This window comes from Drosophila bipectinata, chromosome 3L (genome assembly GCF_030179905.1).
Source record: "Drosophila bipectinata strain 14024-0381.07 chromosome 3L, DbipHiC1v2, whole genome shotgun sequence".
Taxonomy (NCBI): domain Eukaryota; kingdom Metazoa; phylum Arthropoda; class Insecta; order Diptera; family Drosophilidae; genus Drosophila; species Drosophila bipectinata.
The window spans coordinates 14,137-35,665 of record NC_091738.1 but is presented as its reverse complement, the minus strand read 5'-3'; positions in this window follow the sequence as shown (position 1 = coordinate 35,665).

Sequence of the window (21,529 nt, the reverse complement as noted above, 5' to 3'; positions counted from 1 at the left end):
TATTGGCTTCATTTTCTTATTTCTCTTTCTCATTATTTTAGCAGCAGATGCGCAGCCGACAGACGCCGGCCAAATTTATTTGTTATTCAGCCACTCGTCGGGAAGGTTCCATGGTAAGTGTTTATAATTTGTTTATATTATTTTCTCTTCTAATTTCCTTTTTTATTTTAGATATCCAAAACATGAGGCAGAGGACGGACGCGCATCATGCTGTGCCAACGTGGGAACATGGACCAACGCTGGACATCTCCGATGGACCAACGAGGGACCAACGCGGGACATCGACGGTGGACCAGAGAGGGACGACATCGGTGGGTGGCTGCAGGCGCTAGTGCATGGCCGCCACAGCTGCTGGACCCCGATGAGGACGCCGAGGGAGGATGGTCACAGTGAGTAGCGCCAACGTGGGACCGTTCAGTGAAAGCCGGCGCCATCATCGCAAACCTAGGCATGGCGTCGGCTGCGGTGGCTGCCGTCGTGAAATTGGCCACAAACGACTGGGGCATGCTGCCGCCGTAAATGGATGCGCCTCACAGTGACCACAGCAGCGATGGATTATAAATTATTCAGGTACGTAGTGAAGGTGGTGTTTGTTTACATTATTTATATAAAAATCGTCAATTTCAGGAACGCCAAATTCTAGAGAAGGCGCGTCAAGCTGGGCCATGGCCGGACAAATGGGAGCCAAGGTGGCCAACCAGGAGGCACCTACGGCTGCAGGACCCATGAAGGGGAAAGGACCCCTAGACCTGCGCATGGTTGCTGGCCAGGAAGAGGCCCATAAGGGAGTCGTCCTCAATGGCGGCCATCCGTTTTTTAAACGGATTATCCGTGACGTCATCGGCAGCATTGGGTGAGTCATTTTTTATAATTAAACTATCGAATTTTTTAATTAATTCCATGAATATCTTTTCTAGGTAGTCAAGTCTGGACACCACTTTCACCTGGAGGTCATCATTTATCAGCTGCTGTTTTTTATTGATTATTCTGTTATTTATTTTATTTTTTGCAAATATATTGCGGCCCCTGTTGGCGGCCAGGGTGGGCGTGGGTTTTTTCAGCACATTTTAGGGGGCGGGACCTGTCCATAGATGGATGACCCCGAGAAGGATGACCCTGCGAGGATCCCTGACCCCGAGAAGGATGACCCTGCGAGGATCCCTGACCCCGAGAAGGATGACCCAGAGAGGGATGACCCCCAGAAGGATGACGGCGTTGGTTCTTCCCTTTTTCTTTTGTTTTCTCTTTTTGTGGGCGGAGAGGCACATGCCTCCTCTTACCCGTTGCCCCCTTCGCAGCCCATCTTCTCTTACCTTTTGGTTAGACGGGCAACCCTTATAGCCACTTGTGTGGTCCCCGTTGCAGTTGCAACAACAAGCGGGTCTGCTTTTCGGCTTGGTGCATGAAGATGTAGGGTGTCCACCTGCACACTTCATACACCTGGGGCTATTTCTGCACCCATAATGGGTGTGTCCAAACAGTTGGCACCGGTAGCACTGGAGCAACATTCGCTTCCTATTGTGCCCGGTATAACCTACCAGCCGACAGTCTTCTTTTATCAAGGAGGGCATCTGCTTCAGAGCGGGGGGCAACAAGGGTTTATGGTTCCTCACCGACTCTTTCCCGTCTTTTAGGCAGCTAATAGCTACAGCACTCTCGTATGCTGGGGTCCATGCAATGGTGTGGTAGGGGGTATGCAGGAGGGGGAAGGGGGCAGCAGTCTCATAGTAGCATGAAGTCTATATTCTCGTTGCAGGCGCCAAAAATTGCTAGGATGCGTCCAGTTGCCGCCAAAAAATAAGATCTGGTATGTGTATGTGTGTTTTCATTGGTTTTTGTTTGTGTTTTTATTAGTTTGTGTATGTTTTGTTTGTGTTTCGTGTTGTTTATTATGTGTTTAACAATGGTGTTTGGTGTATGTTGTACATGGATTATAAAGTTAAGTAGTGCCAGTCGTTGCTTTTATATACATCACGGCCATTTTCCAAATTAATATCACAGATTTTTGAAATAAATAAATGAATATAATACGAATTTGATGACTTTACTTTATAATGGCACTACATATATAATAAATTAAAACATTACTAGAACAAACAAAAAAGAAGGGGCAGCCGCTTAGCCTTATAACATTGCAACATTTAAGGTAAGAAAAGCTGCTGAGGTATTACCCAGGAGGGCAACTTTTTTCCCGCCAACTTTTCTCTGGTATTACGGATTTGCGGTTATCTGGTAACATTGCAAAAGAATATAAACATCTCATCTCTAGCATTAATTGCACATCACTGGTGCCGAAATATCATCCCTATCTACTATTACCATCTCTACTATATCACAGCTTTGGCGAGAAAAATGCATTGGTAAGTCCAAATTTAAAAACAAGTTAAATAACATTAAGAAACAATTTAAAATTTACAGTAACATGAAAAGGGAATTCAGCGGATCATCAAAGCTGGTCATTAGGAGTTGGCAGCGATCTTGGAGCCGTCGTCAGTAAACTTCATGAGGCCGCCGCACACACATATTGGCCAACTACGAGGGATGGTGTGCCAACCAAATTGGAGCTGGTGGATGCTGTCGCAGGAACATGGAGGACAACAGGTGAGTAAATAACAGGTGGTTTCTCTTCTTACTGTTAAAAGAAGGGGAGGGGTCATAAATTGCGTCATATTTTTAATATCATATTGTTTATAATTTCAGATGGCAGAAGGAAGAGGAAGACGGCAACAAGTGACGCCGCCGTATCCATGGCAATGCCGTCATGGTGGCGCCGCCGGATCAGCGCAGCAAATTCTCACGAAGAAGCCGGCGCAAAAACAAATGTACGGCGCCGACATGGCATGGACGCCGACAAACGCTGCAAATTTTCAATAAAGGAACGGCGCCAACAAAATGGGCAGCGTAAAGCCCAAATAGTAGCGCCGGCGTTTGTGTTATTTGACGCCGAATAAAACCGGCAATTGGACGCAGCAGATGGTGAGTTTTAGTGGCAGAATATTGGCTTCATTTTCTTATTTCTCTTTCTCATTATTTTAGCAGCAGATGCGCAGCCGACAGACGCCGGCCAAATTTATTTGTTATTCAGCCACTCGTCGGGAAGGTTCCATGGTAAGTGTTTATAATTTGTTTATATTATTTTCTCTTCTAATTTCCTTTTTTATTTTAGATATCCAAAACATGAGGCAGAGGACGGACGCGCATCATGCTGTGCCAACGTGGGAACATGGACCAACGCTGGACATCTCCGATGGACCAACGAGGGACCAACGCGGGACATCGACGGTGGACCAGAGAGGGACGACATCGGTGGGTGGCTGCAGGCGCTAGTGCATGGCCGCCACAGCTGCTGGACCCCGATGAGGACGCCGAGGGAGGATGGTCACAGTGAGTAGCGCCAACGTGGGACCGTTCAGTGAAAGCCGGCGCCATCATCGCAAACCTAGGCATGGCGTCGGCTGCGGTGGCTGCCGTCGTGAAATTGGCCACAAACGACTGGGGCATGCTGCCGCCGTAAATGGATGCGCCTCACAGTGACCACAGCAGCGATGGATTATAAATTATTCAGGTACGTAGTGAAGGTGGTGTTTGTTTACATTATTTATATAAAAATCGTCAATTTCAGGAACGCCAAATTCTAGAGAAGGCGCGTCAAGCTGGGCCATGGCCGGACAAATGGGAGCCAAGGTGGCCAACCAGGAGGCACCTACGGCTGCAGGACCCATGAAGGGGAAAGGACCCCTAGACCTGCGCATGGTTGCTGGCCAGGAAGAGGCCCATAAGGGAGTCGTCCTCAATGGCGGCCATCCGTTTTTTAAACGGATTATCCGTGACGTCATCGGCAGCATTGGGTGAGTCATTTTTTATAATTAAACTATCGAATTTTTTAATTAATTCCATGAATATCTTTTCTAGGTAGTCAAGTCTGGACACCACTTTCACCTGGAGGTCATCATTTATCAGCTGCTGTTTTTTATTGATTATTCTGTTATTTATTTTATTTTTTGCAAATATATTGCGGCCCCTGTTGGCGGCCAGGGTGGGCGTGGGTTTTTTCAGCACATTTTAGGGGGCGGGACCTGTCCATAGATGGATGACCCCGAGAAGGATGACCCTGCGAGGATCCCTGACCCCGAGAAGGATGACCCTGCGAGGATCCCTGACCCCGAGAAGGATGACCCTGCGAGGATCCCTGACCCCGAGAAGGATGACCCAGAGAGGGATGACCCCCAGAAGGATGACGGCGTTGGTTCTTCCCTTTTTCTTTTGTTTTCTCTTTTTGTGGGCGGAGAGGCACATGCCTCCTCTTACCCGTTGCCCCCTTCGCAGCCCATCTTCTCTTACCTTTTGGTTAGACGGGCAACCCTTATAGCCACTTGTGTGGTCCCCGTTGCAGTTGCAACAACAAGCGGGTCTGCTTTTCGGCTTGGTGCATGAAGATGTAGGGTGTCCACCTGCACACTTCATACACCTGGGGCTATTTCTGCACCCATAATGGGTGTGTCCAAACAGTTGGCACCGGTAGCACTGGAGCAACATTCGCTTCCTATTGTGCCCGGTATAACCTACCAGCCGACAGTCTTCTTTTATCAAGGAGGGCATCTGCTTCAGAGCGGGGGGCAACAAGGGTTTATGGTTCCTCACCGACTCTTTCCCGTCTTTTAGGCAGCTAATAGCTACAGCACTCTCGTATGCTGGGGTCCATGCAATGGTGTGGTAGGGGGTATGCAGGAGGGGGAAGGGGGCAGCAGTCTCATAGTAGCATGAAGTCTATATTCTCGTTGCAGGCGCCAAAAATTGCTAGGATGCGTCCAGTTGCCGCCAAAAAATAAGATCTGGTATGTGTATGTGTGTTTTCATTGGTTTTTGTTTGTGTTTTTATTAGTTTGTGTATGTTTTGTTTGTGTTTCGTGTTGTTTATTATGTGTTTAACAATGGTGTTTGGTGTATGTTGTACATGGATTATAAAGTTAAGTAGTGCCAGTCGTTGCTTTTATATACATCACGGCCATTTTCCAAATTAATATCACAGATTTTTGAAATAAATAAATGAATATAATACGAATTTGATGACTTTACTTTATAATGGCACTACATATATAATAAATTAAAACATTACTAGAACAAACAAAAAAGAAGGGGCAGCCGCTTAGCCTTATAACATTGCAACATTTAAGGTAAGAAAAGCTGCTGAGGTATTACCCAGGAGGGCAACTTTTTTCCCGCCAACTTTTCTCTGGTATTACGGATTTGCGGTTATCTGGTAACATTGCAAAAGAATATAAACATCTCATCTCTAGCATTAATTGCACATCACTGGTGCCGAAATATCATCCCTATCTACTATTACCATCTCTACTATATCACAGCTTTGGCGAGAAAAATGCATTGGTAAGTCCAAATTTAAAAACAAGTTAAATAACATTAAGAAACAATTTAAAATTTACAGTAACATGAAAAGGGAATTCAGCGGATCATCAAAGCTGGTCATTAGGAGTTGGCAGCGATCTTGGAGCCGTCGTCAGTAAACTTCATGAGGCCGCCGCACACACATATTGGCCAACTACGAGGGATGGTGTGCCAACCAAATTGGAGCTGGTGGATGCTGTCGCAGGAACATGGAGGACAACAGGTGAGTAAATAACAGGTGGTTTCTCTTCTTACTGTTAAAAGAAGGGGAGGGGTCATAAATTGCGTCATATTTTTAATATCATATTGTTTATAATTTCAGATGGCAGAAGGAAGAGGAAGACGGCAACAAGTGACGCCGCCGTATCCATGGCAATGCCGTCATGGTGGCGCCGCCGGATCAGCGCAGCAAATTCTCACGAAGAAGCCGGCGCAAAAACAAATGTACGGCGCCGACATGGCATGGACGCCGACAAACGCTGCAAATTTTCAATAAAGGAACGGCGCCAACAAAATGGGCAGCGTAAAGCCCAAATAGTAGCGCCGGCGTTTGTGTTATTTGACGCCGAATAAAACCGGCAATTGGACGCAGCAGATGGTGAGTTTTAGTGGCAGAATATTGGCTTCATTTTCTTATTTCTCTTTCTCATTATTTTAGCAGCAGATGCGCAGCCGACAGACGCCGGCCAAATTTATTTGTTATTCAGCCACTCGTCGGGAAGGTTCCATGGTAAGTGTTTATAATTTGTTTATATTATTTTCTCTTCTAATTTCCTTTTTTATTTTAGATATCCAAAACATGAGGCAGAGGACGGACGCGCATCATGCTGTGCCAACGTGGGAACATGGACCAACGCTGGACATCTCCGATGGACCAACGAGGGACCAACGCGGGACATCGACGGTGGACCAGAGAGGGACGACATCGGTGGGTGGCTGCAGGCGCTAGTGCATGGCCGCCACAGCTGCTGGACCCCGATGAGGACGCCGAGGGAGGATGGTCACAGTGAGTAGCGCCAACGTGGGACCGTTCAGTGAAAGCCGGCGCCATCATCGCAAACCTAGGCATGGCGTCGGCTGCGGTGGCTGCCGTCGTGAAATTGGCCACAAACGACTGGGGCATGCTGCCGCCGTAAATGGATGCGCCTCACAGTGACCACAGCAGCGATGGATTATAAATTATTCAGGTACGTAGTGAAGGTGGTGTTTGTTTACATTATTTATATAAAAATCGTCAATTTCAGGAACGCCAAATTCTAGAGAAGGCGCGTCAAGCTGGGCCATGGCCGGACAAATGGGAGCCAAGGTGGCCAACCAGGAGGCACCTACGGCTGCAGGACCCATGAAGGGGAAAGGACCCCTAGACCTGCGCATGGTTGCTGGCCAGGAAGAGGCCCATAAGGGAGTCGTCCTCAATGGCGGCCATCCGTTTTTTAAACGGATTATCCGTGACGTCATCGGCAGCATTGGGTGAGTCATTTTTTATAATTAAACTATCGAATTTTTTAATTAATTCCATGAATATCTTTTCTAGGTAGTCAAGTCTGGACACCACTTTCACCTGGAGGTCATCATTTATCAGCTGCTGTTTTTTATTGATTATTCTGTTATTTATTTTATTTTTTGCAAATATATTGCGGCCCCTGTTGGCGGCCAGGGTGGGCGTGGGTTTTTTCAGCACATTTTAGGGGGCGGGACCTGTCCATAGATGGATGACCCCGAGAAGGATGACCCTGCGAGGATCCCTGACCCCGAGAAGGATGACCCTGCGAGGATCCCTGACCCCGAGAAGGATGACCCAGAGAGGGATGACCCCCAGAAGGATGACGGCGTTGGTTCTTCCCTTTTTCTTTTGTTTTCTCTTTTTGTGGGCGGAGAGGCACATGCCTCCTCTTACCCGTTGCCCCCTTCGCAGCCCATCTTCTCTTACCTTTTGGTTAGACGGGCAACCCTTATAGCCACTTGTGTGGTCCCCGTTGCAGTTGCAACAACAAGCGGGTCTGCTTTTCGGCTTGGTGCATGAAGATGTAGGGTGTCCACCTGCACACTTCATACACCTGGGGCTATTTCTGCACCCATAATGGGTGTGTCCAAACAGTTGGCACCGGTAGCACTGGAGCAACATTCGCTTCCTATTGTGCCCGGTATAACCTACCAGCCGACAGTCTTCTTTTATCAAGGAGGGCATCTGCTTCAGAGCGGGGGGCAACAAGGGTTTATGGTTCCTCACCGACTCTTTCCCGTCTTTTAGGCAGCTAATAGCTACAGCACTCTCGTATGCTGGGGTCCATGCAATGGTGTGGTAGGGGGTATGCAGGAGGGGGAAGGGGGCAGCAGTCTCATAGTAGCATGAAGTCTATATTCTCGTTGCAGGCGCCAAAAATTGCTAGGATGCGTCCAGTTGCCGCCAAAAAATAAGATCTGGTATGTGTATGTGTGTTTTCATTGGTTTTTGTTTGTGTTTTTATTAGTTTGTGTATGTTTTGTTTGTGTTTCGTGTTGTTTATTATGTGTTTAACAATGGTGTTTGGTGTATGTTGTACATGGATTATAAAGTTAAGTAGTGCCAGTCGTTGCTTTTATATACATCACGGCCATTTTCCAAATTAATATCACAGATTTTTGAAATAAATAAATGAATATAATACGAATTTGATGACTTTACTTTATAATGGCACTACATATATAATAAATTAAAACATTACTAGAACAAACAAAAAGAAGGGGCACGCTTAGCCTTATAACATTGCAACATTTAAGGTAAGAAAAGCTGCTGAGGTATTACCCAGGAGGGCAACTTTTTTCCCGCCAACTTTTCTCTGGTATTACGGATTTGCGGTTATCTGGTAACATTGCAAAAGAATATAAACATCTCATCTCTAGCATTAATTGCACATCACTGGTGCCGAAATATCATCCCTATCTACTATTACCATCTCTACTATATCACAGCTTTGGCGAGAAAAATGCATTGGTAAGTCCAAATTTAAAAACAAGTTAAATAACATTAAGAAACAATTTAAAATTTACAGTAACATGAAAAGGGAATTCAGCGGATCATCAAAGCTGGTCATTAGGAGTTGGCAGCGATCTTGGAGCCGTCGTCAGTAAACTTCATGAGGCCGCCGCACACACATATTGGCCAACTACGAGGGATGGTGTGCCAACCAAATTGGAGCTGGTGGATGCTGTCGCAGGAACATGGAGGACAACAGGTGAGTAAATAACAGTGGTTTCTCTTCTTACTGTTAAAAGAAGGGGAGGGGTCATAAATTGCGTCATATTTTTAATATCATATTGTTTATAATTTCAGATGGCAGAAGGAAGAGGAAGACGGCAACAAGTGACGCCGCCGTATCCATGGCAATGCCGTCATGGTGGCGCCGCCGGATCAGCGCAGCAAATTCTCACGAAGAAGCCGGCGCAAAAACAAATGTACGGCGCCGACATGGCATGGACGCCGACAAACGCTGCAAATTTTCAATAAAGGAACGGCGCCAACAAAATGGGCAGCGTAAAGCCCAAATAGTAGCGCCGGCGTTTGTGTTATTTGACGCCGAATAAAACCGGCAATTGGACGCAGCAGATGGTGAGTTTTAGTGGCAGAATATTGGCTTCATTTTCTTATTTCTCTTTCTCATTATTTTAGCAGCAGATGCGCAGCCGACAGACGCCGGCCAAATTTATTTGTTATTCAGCCACTCGTCGGGAAGGTTCCATGGTAAGTGTTTATAATTTGTTTATATTATTTTCTCTTCTAATTTCCTTTTTTATTTTAGATATCCAAAACATGAGGCAGAGGACGGACGCGCATCATGCTGTGCCAACGTGGGAACATGGACCAACGCTGGACATCTCCGATGGACCAACGAGGGACCAACGCGGGACATCGACGGTGGACCAGAGAGGGACGACATCGGTGGGTGGCTGCAGGCGCTAGTGCATGGCCGCCACAGCTGCTGGACCCCGATGAGGACGCCGAGGGAGGATGGTCACAGTGAGTAGCGCCAACGTGGGACCGTTCAGTGAAAGCCGGCGCCATCATCGCAAACCTAGGCATGGCGTCGGCTGCGGTGGCTGCCGTCGTGAAATTGGCCACAACGACTGGGGCATGCTGCCGCCGTAAATGGATGCGCCTCACAGTGACCACAGCAGCGATGGATTATAAATTATTCAGGTACGTAGTGAAGGTGGTGTTTGTTTACATTATTTATATAAAAATCGTCAATTTCAGGAACGCCAAATTCTAGAGAAGGCGCGTCAAGCTGGGCCATGGCCGGACAAATGGGAGCCAAGGTGGCCAACCAGGAGGCACCTACGGCTGCAGGACCCATGAAGGGGAAAGGACCCCTAGACCTGCGCATGGTTGCTGGCCAGGAAGAGGCCCATAAGGGAGTCGTCCTCAATGGCGGCCATCCGTTTTTTAAACGGATTATCCGTGACGTCATCGGCAGCATTGGGTGAGTCATTTTTTATAATTAAACTATCGAATTTTTTAATTAATTCCATGAATATCTTTTCTAGGTAGTCAAGTCTGGACACCACTTTCACCTGGAGGTCATCATTTATCAGCTGCTGTTTTTTATTGATTATTCTGTTATTTATTTTATTTTTGCAAATATATTGCGGCCCCTGTTGGCGGCCAGGGTGGGCGTGGGTTTTTTCAGCACATTTTAGGGGCGGGACCTGTCCATCGATGGATGACCCCGAGAAGGATGCCCCTGCGAGGATCCCTGACCCCGAGAAGGATGACCCTGCGAGGATCCCTGCCCCCGAGAAGGATGACCCAGAGAGGGATGACCCCCAGAAGGATGACGGCGTTGGTTCTTCCCTTTTCTTTTGTTTTCTCTTTTGTGGGCGGAGAGGCACATGCCTCCTCTTACCCGTTGCCCCCTTCGCAGCCCATCTTCTCTTACCTTTGGTTAGACGGGCAACCCTTATAGCCACTTGTGTGGTCCCCGTTGCAGTTGCAACAACAAGCGGGTCTGCTTTTCGGCTTGGTGCATGAAGATGTAGGGTGTCCACCTGCACACTTCATACACCTGGGGCTATTTCTGCACCCATAATGGGTGTGTCCAAACAGTTGGCACCGGTAGCACTGGAGCAACATTCGCTTCCTATTGTGCCCGGTATAACCTACCAGCCGACAGTCTTCTTTTATCAAGGAGGGCATCTGCTTCAGAGCGGGGGGCAACAAGGGTTTATGGTTCCTCACCGACTCTTTCCCGTCTTTTAGGCAGCTAATAGCTACAGCACCTCGTATGCTGGGGTCCATGCAATGGTGTGGTAGGGGGTATGCAGGAGGGGGAAGGGGGCAGCAGTCTCATAGTAGCATGAAGTCTATATTCTCGTTGCAGGCGCCAAAATTGCTAGGATGCGTCCAGTTGCCGCCAAAAATAAGATCTGGTATGTGTATGTGTGTTTTCATTGGTTTTTGTTTGTGTTTTTATTAGTTTGTGTATGTTTTGTTTGTGTTTCGTGTTGTTTATTATGTGTTTAACAATGGTGTTTGGTGTATGTTGTACATGGATTATAAAGTTAAGTAGTGCCAGTCGTTGCTTTTATATACATCACGGCCATTTTCCAAATTAATATCACAGATTTTTGAAATAAATAAATGAATATAATACGAATTTGATGACTTTACTTTATAATGGCACTACATATATAATAAATTAAAACATTACTAGAACAAACAAAAAGAAGGGGCAGCCGCTTAGCCTTATAACATTGCAACATTTAAGGTAAGAAAAGCTGCTGAGGTATTACCCAGGAGGGCAACTTTTTCCCGCCAACTTTTCTCTGGTATTACGGATTTGCGGTTATCTGGTAACATTGCAAAAGAATATAAACATCTCATCTCTAGCATTAATTGCACATCACTGGTGCCGAAATATCATCCCTATCTACTATTACCATCTCTACTATATCACAGCTTTGGCGAGAAAAATGCATTGGTAAGTCCAAATTTAAAAACAAGTTAAATAACATTAAGAAACAATTTAAAATTTACAGTAACATGAAAAGGGAATTCAGCGGATCATCAAAGCTGGTCATTAGGAGTTGGCAGCGATCTTGGAGCCGTCGTCAGTAAACTTCATGAGGCCGCCGCACACACATATTGGCCAACTACGAGGGATGGTGGGCCCACCAAATTGAGGCGGCTGGATGCTGTCGCAGGAACATGGAGGACAACAGGTGAGTAAATAACAGGTGGTTTCTCTTCTTACTGTTAAAAGAAGGGGAGGGGTCATAAATTGCGTCATATTTTTAATATCATATTGTTTATAATTTCAGATGGCAGAAGGAAGAGGAAGACGGCAACAAGTGACGCCGCCGTATCCATGGCAATGCCGTCATGGTGGCGCCGCCGGATCAGCGCAGCAAATTCTCACGAAGAAGCCGGCGCAAAAACAAATGTACGGCGCCGACATGGCATGGACGCCGACAAACGCTGCAAATTTTCAATAAAGGAACGGCGCCAACAAAATGGGCAGCGTAAAGCCCAAATAGTAGCGCCGGCGTTTGTGTTATTTGACGCCGAATAAAACCGGCAATTGGACGCAGCAGATGGTGAGTTTTAGTGGCAGAATATTGGCTTCATTTTCTTATTTCTCTTTCTCATTATTTTAGCAGCAGATGCGCAGCCGACAGACGCCGGCCAAATTTATTTGTTATTCAGCCACTCGTCGGGAAGGTTCCATGGTAAGTGTTTATAATTTGTTTATATTATTTTCTCTTCTAATTTCCTTTTTTATTTTAGATATCCAAAACATGAGGCAGAGGACGGACGCGCATCATGCTGTGCCAACGTGGGAACATGGACCAACGCTGGACATCTCCGATGGACCAACGAGGGACCAACGCGGGACATCGACGGTGGACCAGAGAGGGACGACATCGGTGGGTGGCTGCAGGCGCTAGTGCATGGCCGCCACAGCTGCTGGACCCCGATGAGGACGCCGAGGGAGGATGGTCACAGTGAGTAGCGCCAACGTGGGACCGTTCAGTGAAAGCCGGCGCCATCATCGCAAACCTAGGCATGGCGTCGGCTGCGGTGGCTGCCGTCGTGAAATTGGCCACAAACGACTGGGGCATGCTGCCGCCGTAAATGGATGCGCCTCACAGTGACCACAGCAGCGATGGATTATAAATTATTCAGGTACGTAGTGAAGGTGGTGTTTGTTTACATTATTTATATAAAAATCGTCAATTTCAGGAACGCCAAATTCTAGAGAAGGCGCGTCAAGCTGGGCCATGGCCGGACAAATGGGAGCCAAGGTGGCCAACCAGGAGGCACCTACGGCTGCAGGACCCATGAAGGGGAAAGGACCCCTAGACCTGCGCATGGTTGCTGGCCAGGAAGAGGCCCATAAGGGAGTCGTCCTCAATGGCGGCCATCCGTTTTTTAAACGGATTATCCGTGACGTCATCGGCAGCATTGGGTGAGTCATTTTTTATAATTAAACTATCGAATTTTTAATTAATTCCATGAATATCTTTTCTAGGTAGTCAAGTCTGGACACCACTTTCACCTGGAGGTCATCATTTATCAGCTGCTGTTTTTTATTGATTATTCTGTTATTTATTGTATTTTTGCAAATATATTGCGGCCCCTGTTGGCGGCCAGGGTGGGCGTGGGTTTTTTCAGCACATTTTAGGGGCGGGACCTGTCCATAGATGGATGACCCCGAGAAGGATGACCCTGCGAGGATCCCTGACCCCGAGAAGGATGACCCTGCGAGGATCCCTGACCCCGAGAGGGCTGACCCAGAGAGGGATGACCCCCAGAAGGATGACGGCGTTGGTTCTTCCCTTTTCTTTTGTTTTCTCTTTTGTGGGCGGAGAGGCACATGCCTCCTCTTACCCGTTGCCCCCTTCGCAGCCCATCTTCTCTTACCTTTTGGTTAGACGGGCAACCCTTATAGCCACTTGTGTGGTCCCCGTTGCAGTTGCAACAACAAGCGGGTCTGCTTTTCGGCTTGGTGCATGAAGATGTAGGGTGTCCACCTGCACACTTCATACACCTGGGGCTATTTCTGCACCCATAATGGGTGTGTCCAAACAGTTGGCACCGGTAGCACTGGAGCAACATTCGCTTCCTATTGTGCCCGGTATAACCTACCAGCCGACAGTCTTCTTTTATCAAGGAGGGCATCTGCTTCAGAGCGGGGGCAACAAGGGTTTATGGTTCCTCACCGACTCTTTCCCGTCTTTTAGGCAGCTAATAGCTACAGCACTCTCGTATGCTGGGGTCCATGCAATGGTGTGGTAGGGGGTATGCAGGAGGGGGAAGGGGGCAGCAGTCTCATAGTAGCATGAAGTCTATATTCTCGTTGCAAGCGCCAAAATTGCTAGGATGCGTCCAGTTGCCGCCAAAAATAAGATCTGGTATGTGTATGTGTGTTTTCATTGGTTTTTGTTTGTGTTTTTATTAGTTTGTGTATGTTTTGTTTGTGTTTCGTGTTGTTTATTATGTGTTTAACAATGGTGTTTGGTGTATGTTGTACATGGATTATAAAGTTAAGTAGTGCCAGTCGTTGCTTTTATATACATCACGGCCATTTTCCAAATTAATATCACAGATTTTTGAAATAAATAAATGAATATAATACGAATTTGATGACTTTACTTTATAATGGCACTACATATATAATAAATTAAAACATTACTAGAACAAACAAAAAGAAGGGGCAGCCGCTTAGCCTTATAACATTGCAACATTTAAGGTAAGAAAAGCTGCTGAGGTATTACCCAGGAGGGCAACTTTTTCCCGCCAACTTTTCTCTGGTATTACGGATTTGCGGTTATCTGGTAACATTGCAAAAGAATATAAACATCTCATCTCTAGCATTAATTGCACATCACTGGTGCCGAAATATCATCCCTATCTACTATTACCATCTCTACTATATCACAGCTTTGGCGAGAAAAATGCATTGGTAAGTCCAAATTTAAAAACAAGTTAAATAACATTAAGAAACAATTTAAAATTTACAGTAACATGAAAAGGGAATTCAGCGGATCATCAAAGCTGGTCATTAGGAGTTGGCAGCGATCTTGGAGCCGTCGTCAGTAAACTTCATGAGGCCGCCGCACACACATATTGGCCAACTACGAGGGATGGTGTGCCAACCAAATTGAGCTGGTGGATGCTGTCGCAGGAACATGGAGGACAACAGGTGAGTAAATAACAGGTGGTTTCTCTTCTTACTGTTAAAAGAAGGGGAGGGGTCATAAATTGCGTCATATTTTTAATATCATATTGTTTATAATTTCAGATGGCAGAAGGAAGAGGAAGACGGCAACAAGTGACGCCGCCGTATCCATGGCAATGCCGTCATGGTGGCGCCGCCGGATCAGCGCAGCAAATTCTCACGAAGAAGCCGGCGCAAAAACAAATGTACGGCGCCGACATGGCATGGACGCCGACAAACGCTGCAAATTTTCAATAAAGGAACGGCGCCAACAAAATGGGCAGCGTAAAGCCCAAATAGTAGCGCCGGCGTTTGTGTTATTTGACGCCGAATAAAACCGGCAATTGGACGCAGCAGATGGTGAGTTTTAGTGGCAGAATATTGGCTTCATTTTCTTATTTCTCTTCTCATTATTTTAGCAGCAGATGCGCAGCCGACAGACGCCGGCCAAATTTATTTGTTATTCAGCCACTCGTCGGGAAGGTTCCATGGTAAGTGTTTATAATTTGTTTATATTATTTTCTCTTCTAATTTCCTTTTTATTTTAGATATCCAAAACATGAGGCAGAGGACGGACGCGCATCATGCTGTGCCAACGTGGGAACATGGACCAACGCTGGACATCTCCGATGGACCAACGAGGGACCAACGCGGGACATCGACGGTGGACCAGAGAGGGACGACATCGGTGGGTGGCTGCAGGCGCTAGTGCATGGCCGCCACAGCTGCTGGACCCCGATGAGGACGCCGAGGGAGGATGGTCACAGTGAGTAGCGCCAACGTGGGACCGTTCAGTGAAAGCCGGCGCCATCATCGCAAACCTAGGCATGGCGTCGGCTGCGGTGGCTGCCGTCGTGAAATTGGCCACAAACGACTGGGGCATGCTGCCGCCGTAAATGGATGCGCCTCACAGTGACCACAGCAGCGATGGATTATAAATTATTCAGGTACGTAGTGAAGGTGGTGTTTGTTTACATTATTTATATAAAAATCGTCAATTTCAGGAACGCCAAATTCTAGAGAAGGCGCGTCAAGCTGGGCCATGGCCGGACAAATGGGAGCCAAGGTGGCCAACCAGGAGGCACCTACGGCTGCAGGACCCATGAAGGGGAAAGGACCCCTAGACCTGCGCATGGTTGCTGGCCAGGAAGAGGCCCATAAGGGAGTCGTCCTCAATGGCGGCCATCCGTTTTTTAAACGGATTATCCGTGACGTCATCGGCAGCATTGGGTGAGTCATTTTTTATAATTAAACTATCGAATTTTTTAATTAATTCCATGAATATCTTTTCTAGGTAGTCAAGTCTGGACACCACTTTCACCTGGAGGTCATCATTTATCAGCTGCTGTTTTTTATTGATTATTCTGTTATTTATTTTATTTTTGCAAATATATTGCGGCCCCTGTTGGCGGCCAGGGTGGGCGTGGGTTTTTTCAGCACATTTTAGGGGCGGGACCTGTCCACAGATGGGTTACCCCGAGAAGGATGACCCTGCGAGGATCCCTGACCCCGAGAAGGATGACCCGGCGAGGATCCCTGACCCCGAGGAGGATGTCCCAGAGAGGGATGACCCCAGAAGGATGACGGCGTTGGTTCTTCCCTTTTTCTTTTGTTTTCTCTTTGTGGGCGGAGAGGCACATGCCTCCTCTTACCCGTTGCCCCCTTCGCAGCCCATCTTCTCTTACCTTTTGGTTAGACGGGCAACCCTTATAGCCACTTGTGTGGTCCCCGTTGCAGTTGCAACAACAAGCGGGTCTGCTTTTCGGCTTGGTGCATGAAGATGTAGGGTGTCCACCTGCACACTTCATACACCTGGGGCTATTTCTGCACCCATAATGGGTGTGTCCAAACAGTTGGCACCGGTAGCACTGGAGCAACATTCGCTTCCTATTGTGCCCGGTATAACCTACCAGCCGACAGTCTTCTTTTATCAAGGAGGGCATCTGCTTCAGAGCGGGGGGCAACAAGGGTTTATGGTTCCTCACCGACTCTTTCCCGTCTTTTAGGCAGCTAATAGCTACAGCACCTCGTATGCTGGGGTCCATGCAATGGTGTGGTAGGGGGTATGCAGGAGGGGGAAGGGGGCAGCAGTCTCATAGTAGCATGAAGTCTATATTCTCGTTGCAGGCGCCAAAATTGCTAGGATGCGTCCAGTTGCCGCCAAAAATAAGATCTGGTATGTGTATGTGTGTTTTTATTGGTTTTTGTTTGTGTTTTTATTTGTTTGTGTATTTGTTTATGTTTCGTGTTGTTTATTATGTGTTTAACAATGGTGTTTAGTGTTTGTTGTACATTGAATGTAAAGTTAGGTAGTGCCAGTCATAGCTTTGTATACATCACAGTCATTTTCAAATATAATATCACAGGTTTTTGAAATAAATAAATAATTATAACATGAATTTGATGTCTTTACTTTAAAATGGCACTACATATATAATAAATTAAAACATTACTAAAACATTAAACAAAAAAGAAGGGGCAACCGCTTTGCCTTATGACACTGCAACATTTAAGGTAAGGAAAGCTGCAGAGGTATTACCCAGAAGGCCACTTTTTCCCGGCAACTTTTCTCTGGTATTACGGATTTGCGGTTATCTGGTAACATTGCAAAAGAATATAAACATCTCATCTCTAGCATTAATTGCACATCACTGGTGCCGAAATATCATCCCTATCTACTATTACCATCTCTACTATATCACAGCTTTGGCGAGAAAAATGCATTGGTAAGTCCAAATTTAAAAACAAGTTAAATAACATTAAGAAACAATTTAAAATTTACAGTAACATGAAAAGGGAATTCAGCGGATCATCAAAGCTGGTCATTAGGAGTTGGCAGCGATCTTGGAGCCGTCGTCAGTAAACTTCATGAGGCCGCCGCACACACATATTGGCCAACTACGAGGGATGGTGTGCCAACCAAATTGAGCTGGTGGATGCTGTCGCAGGAACATGGAGGACAACAGGTGAGTAAATAACAGGTGGTTTCTCTTCTTACTGTTAAAAGAAGGGGAGGGGTCATAAATTGCGTCATATTTTTAATATCATATTGTTTATAATTTCAGATGGCAGAAGGAAGAGGAAGACGGCAACAAGTGACGCCGCCGTATCCATGGCAATGCCGTCATGGTGGCGCCGCCGGATCAGCGCAGCAAATTCTCACGAAGAAGCCGGCGCAAAAACAAATGTACGGCGCCGACATGGCATGGACGCCGACAAACGCTGCAAATTTTCAATAAAGGAACGGCGCCAACAAAATGGGCAGCGTAAAGCCCAAATAGTAGCGCCGGCGTTTGTGTTATTTGACGCCGAATAAAACCGGCAATTGGACGCAGCAGATGGTGAGTTTTAGTGGCAGAATATTGGCTTCATTTTCTTATTTCTCTTCTCATTATTTTAGCAGCAGATGCGCAGCCGACAGACGCCGGCCAAATTTATTTGTTATTCAGCCACTCGTCGGGAAGGTTCCATGGTAAGTGTTTATAATTTGTTTATATTATTTTCTCTTCTAATTTCCTTTTTTATTTTAGATATCCAAAACATGAGGCAGAGGACGGACGCGCATCATGCTGTGCCAACGTGGGAACATGGACCAACGCTGGACATCTCCGATGGACCAACGAGGGACCAACGCGGGACATCGACGGTGGACCAGAGAGGGACGACATCGGTGGGTGGCTGCAGGCGCTAGTGCATGGCCGCCACAGCTGCTGGACCCCGATGAGGACGCCGAGGGAGGATGGTCACAGTGAGTAGCGCCAACGTGGGACCGTTCAGTGAAAGCCGGCGCCATCATCGCAAACCTAGGCATGGCGTCGGCTGCGGTGGCTGCCGTCGTGAAATTGGCCACAAACGACTGGGGCATGCTGCCGCCGTAAATGGATGCGCCTCACAGTGACCACAGCAGCGATGGATTATAAATTATTCAGGTACGTAGTGAAGGTGGTGTTTGTTTACATTATTTATATAAAAATCGTCAATTTCAGGAACGCCAAATTCTAGAGAAGGCGCGTCAAGCTGGGCCATGGCCGGACAAATGGGAGCCAAGGTGGCCAACCAGGAGGCACCTACGGCTGCAGGACCCATGAAGGGGAAAGGACCCCTAGACCTGCGCATGGTTGCTGGCCAGGAAGAGGCCCATAAGGGAGTCGTCCTCAATGGCGGCCATCCGTTTTTTAAACGGATTATCCGTGACGTCATCGGCAGCATTGGGTGAGTCATTTTTTATAATTAAACTATCGAATTTTTAATTAATTCCATGAATATCTTTTCTAGGTAGTCAAGTCTGGACACCACTTTCACCTGGCGGTCACCATTTCTCAGCTGCTGTTTTTTCTTGATTATTCTGTTATTTATTTTATTTTTGCAAATATATTGCGGCCCCTGTTGGCGGCCAGGGTGGGCGTGGGTTTTTTCAGCACATTTTAGGGGCGGGACCTGTCCATAGATGGATGACCCCGAGAAGGATGACCCTGCGAGGATCCCTGACCCCGAGAAGGATGACCCTGCGAGGATCCCTGACCCCGAGAAGGATGACCCAGAGAGGGATGACCCCCAGAAGGATGACGGCGTTGGTTCTTCCCTTTTCTTTTGTTTTCTCTTTTGTGGGCGGAGAGGCACATGCCTCCTCTTACCCGTTGCCCCCTTCGCAGCCCATCTTCTCTTACCTTTGGTTAGACGGGCAACCCTTATAGCCACTTGTGTGGTCCCCGTTGCAGTTGCAACAACAAGCGGGTCTGCTTTTCGGCTTGGTGCATGAAGATGTAGGGTGTCCACCTGCACACTTCATACACCTGGGGCTATTTCTGCACCCATAATGGGTGTGTCCAAACAGTTGGCACCGGTAGCACTGGAGCAACATTCGCTTCCTATTGTGCCCGGTATAACCTACCAGCCGACAGTCTTCTTTTATCAAGGAGGGCATCTGCTTCAGAGCGGGGGGCAACAAGGGTTTATGGTTCCTCACCGACTCTTTCCCGTCTTTTAGGCAGCTACTAGCCACAGCACCTCGTATGCTGGGGTCCATGCAATGGTGTGGTAGGGGGTATGCAGGAGGGGGAAGGGGGCAGCAGTCTCATAGTAGCATGAAGTCTATATTCTCGTTGCAGGCGCCAAAATTGCTAGGATGCGTCCAGTTGCCGCCAAAAATAAGATCTGGTATGTGTATGTGTGTTTTCATTGGTTTTTGTTTGTGTTTTTATTAGTTTGTGTATGTTTTGTTTGTGTTTCGTGTTGTTTATTATGTGTTTAACAATGGTGTTTGGTGTATGTTGTACATGGATTATAAAGTTAAGTAGTGCCAGTCGTTGCTTTTATATACATCACGGCCATTTTCCAAATTAATATCACAGATTTTTGAAATAAATAAATGAATATAATACGAATTTGATGACTTTACTTTATAATGGCACTACATATATAATAAATTAAAACATTACTAGAACAAACAAAAAGAAGGGGCAGCCGCTTAGCCTTATAACATTGCAACATTTAAGGTAAGAAAAGCTGCTGAGGTATTACCCAGGAGGGCAACTTTTTCCCGCCAACTTTTCTCTGGTATTACGGATTTGCGGTTATCTGGTAACATTGCAAAAGAATATAAACATCTCATCTCTAGCATTAATTGCACATCACTGGTGCCGAAATATCATCCCTATCTACTATTACCATCTCTACTATATCACAGCTTTGGCGAGAAAAATGCATTGGTAAGTCCAAATTTAAAAACAAGTTAAATAACATTAAGAAACAATTTAAAATTTACAGTAACATGAAAAGGGAATTCAGCGGATCATCAAAGCTGGTCATTAGGAGTTGGCAGCGATCTTGGAGCCGTCGTCAGTAAACTTCATGAGGCCGCCGCACACACATATTGGCCAACTACGAGGGATGGTGTGCCAACCAAATTGAGCTGGTGGATGCTGGCGCAGGAACATGGAGGACAACAGGTGAGTAAATAACAGGTGGTTTCTCTTCTTACTGTTAAAAGAAGGGGAGGGGTCATAAATTGCGTCATATTTTTAATATCATATTGTTTATAATTTCAGATGGCAGAAGGAAGAGGAAGACGGCAACAAGTGACGCCGCCGTATCCATGGCAATGCCGTCATGGTGGCGCCGCCGGATCAGCGCAGCAAATTCTCACGAAGAAGCCGGCGCAAAAACAAATGTACGGCGCCGACATGGCATGGACGCCGACAAACGCTGCAAATTTTCAATAAAGGAACGGCGCCAACAAAATGGGCAGCGTAAAGCCCAAATAGTAGCGCCGGCGTTTGTGTTATTTGACGCCGAATAAAACCGGCAATTGGACGCAGCAGATGGTGAGTTTTAGTGGCAGAATATTGGCTTCATTTTCTTATTTCTCTTCTCATTGTTTTAGCAGCAGATGCGCAGCCGACAGACGCCGGCCAAATTTATTTGTTATTCAGCCACTCGTCGGGAGGGTGCCATGGTAAGTGTTTATAATTTGTTTATATTATTTTCTCTTCTAATTTCCTTTTTATTTTAGATATCCAAAACATGAGGCAGAGGACGGACGCGCATCATGCTGTGCCAACGTGGGAACATGGACCAACGCTGGACATCTCCGATGGACCAACGAGGGACCAACGCGGGACATCGACGGTGGACCAGAGAGGGACGACATCGGTGGGTGGCTGCAGGCGCTAGTGCATGGCCGCCACAGCTGCTGGACCCCGATGAGGACGCCGAGGGAGGATGGTCACAGTGAGTAGCGCCAACGTGGGACCGTTCAGTGAAAGCCGGCGCCATCATCGCAAACCTAGGCATGGCGTCGGCTGCGGTGGCTGCCGTCGTGAAATTGGCCACAAACGACTGGGGCATGCTGCCGCCGTAAATGGATGCGCCTCACAGTGACCACAGCAGCGATGGATTATAAATTATTCAGGTACGTAGTGAAGGTG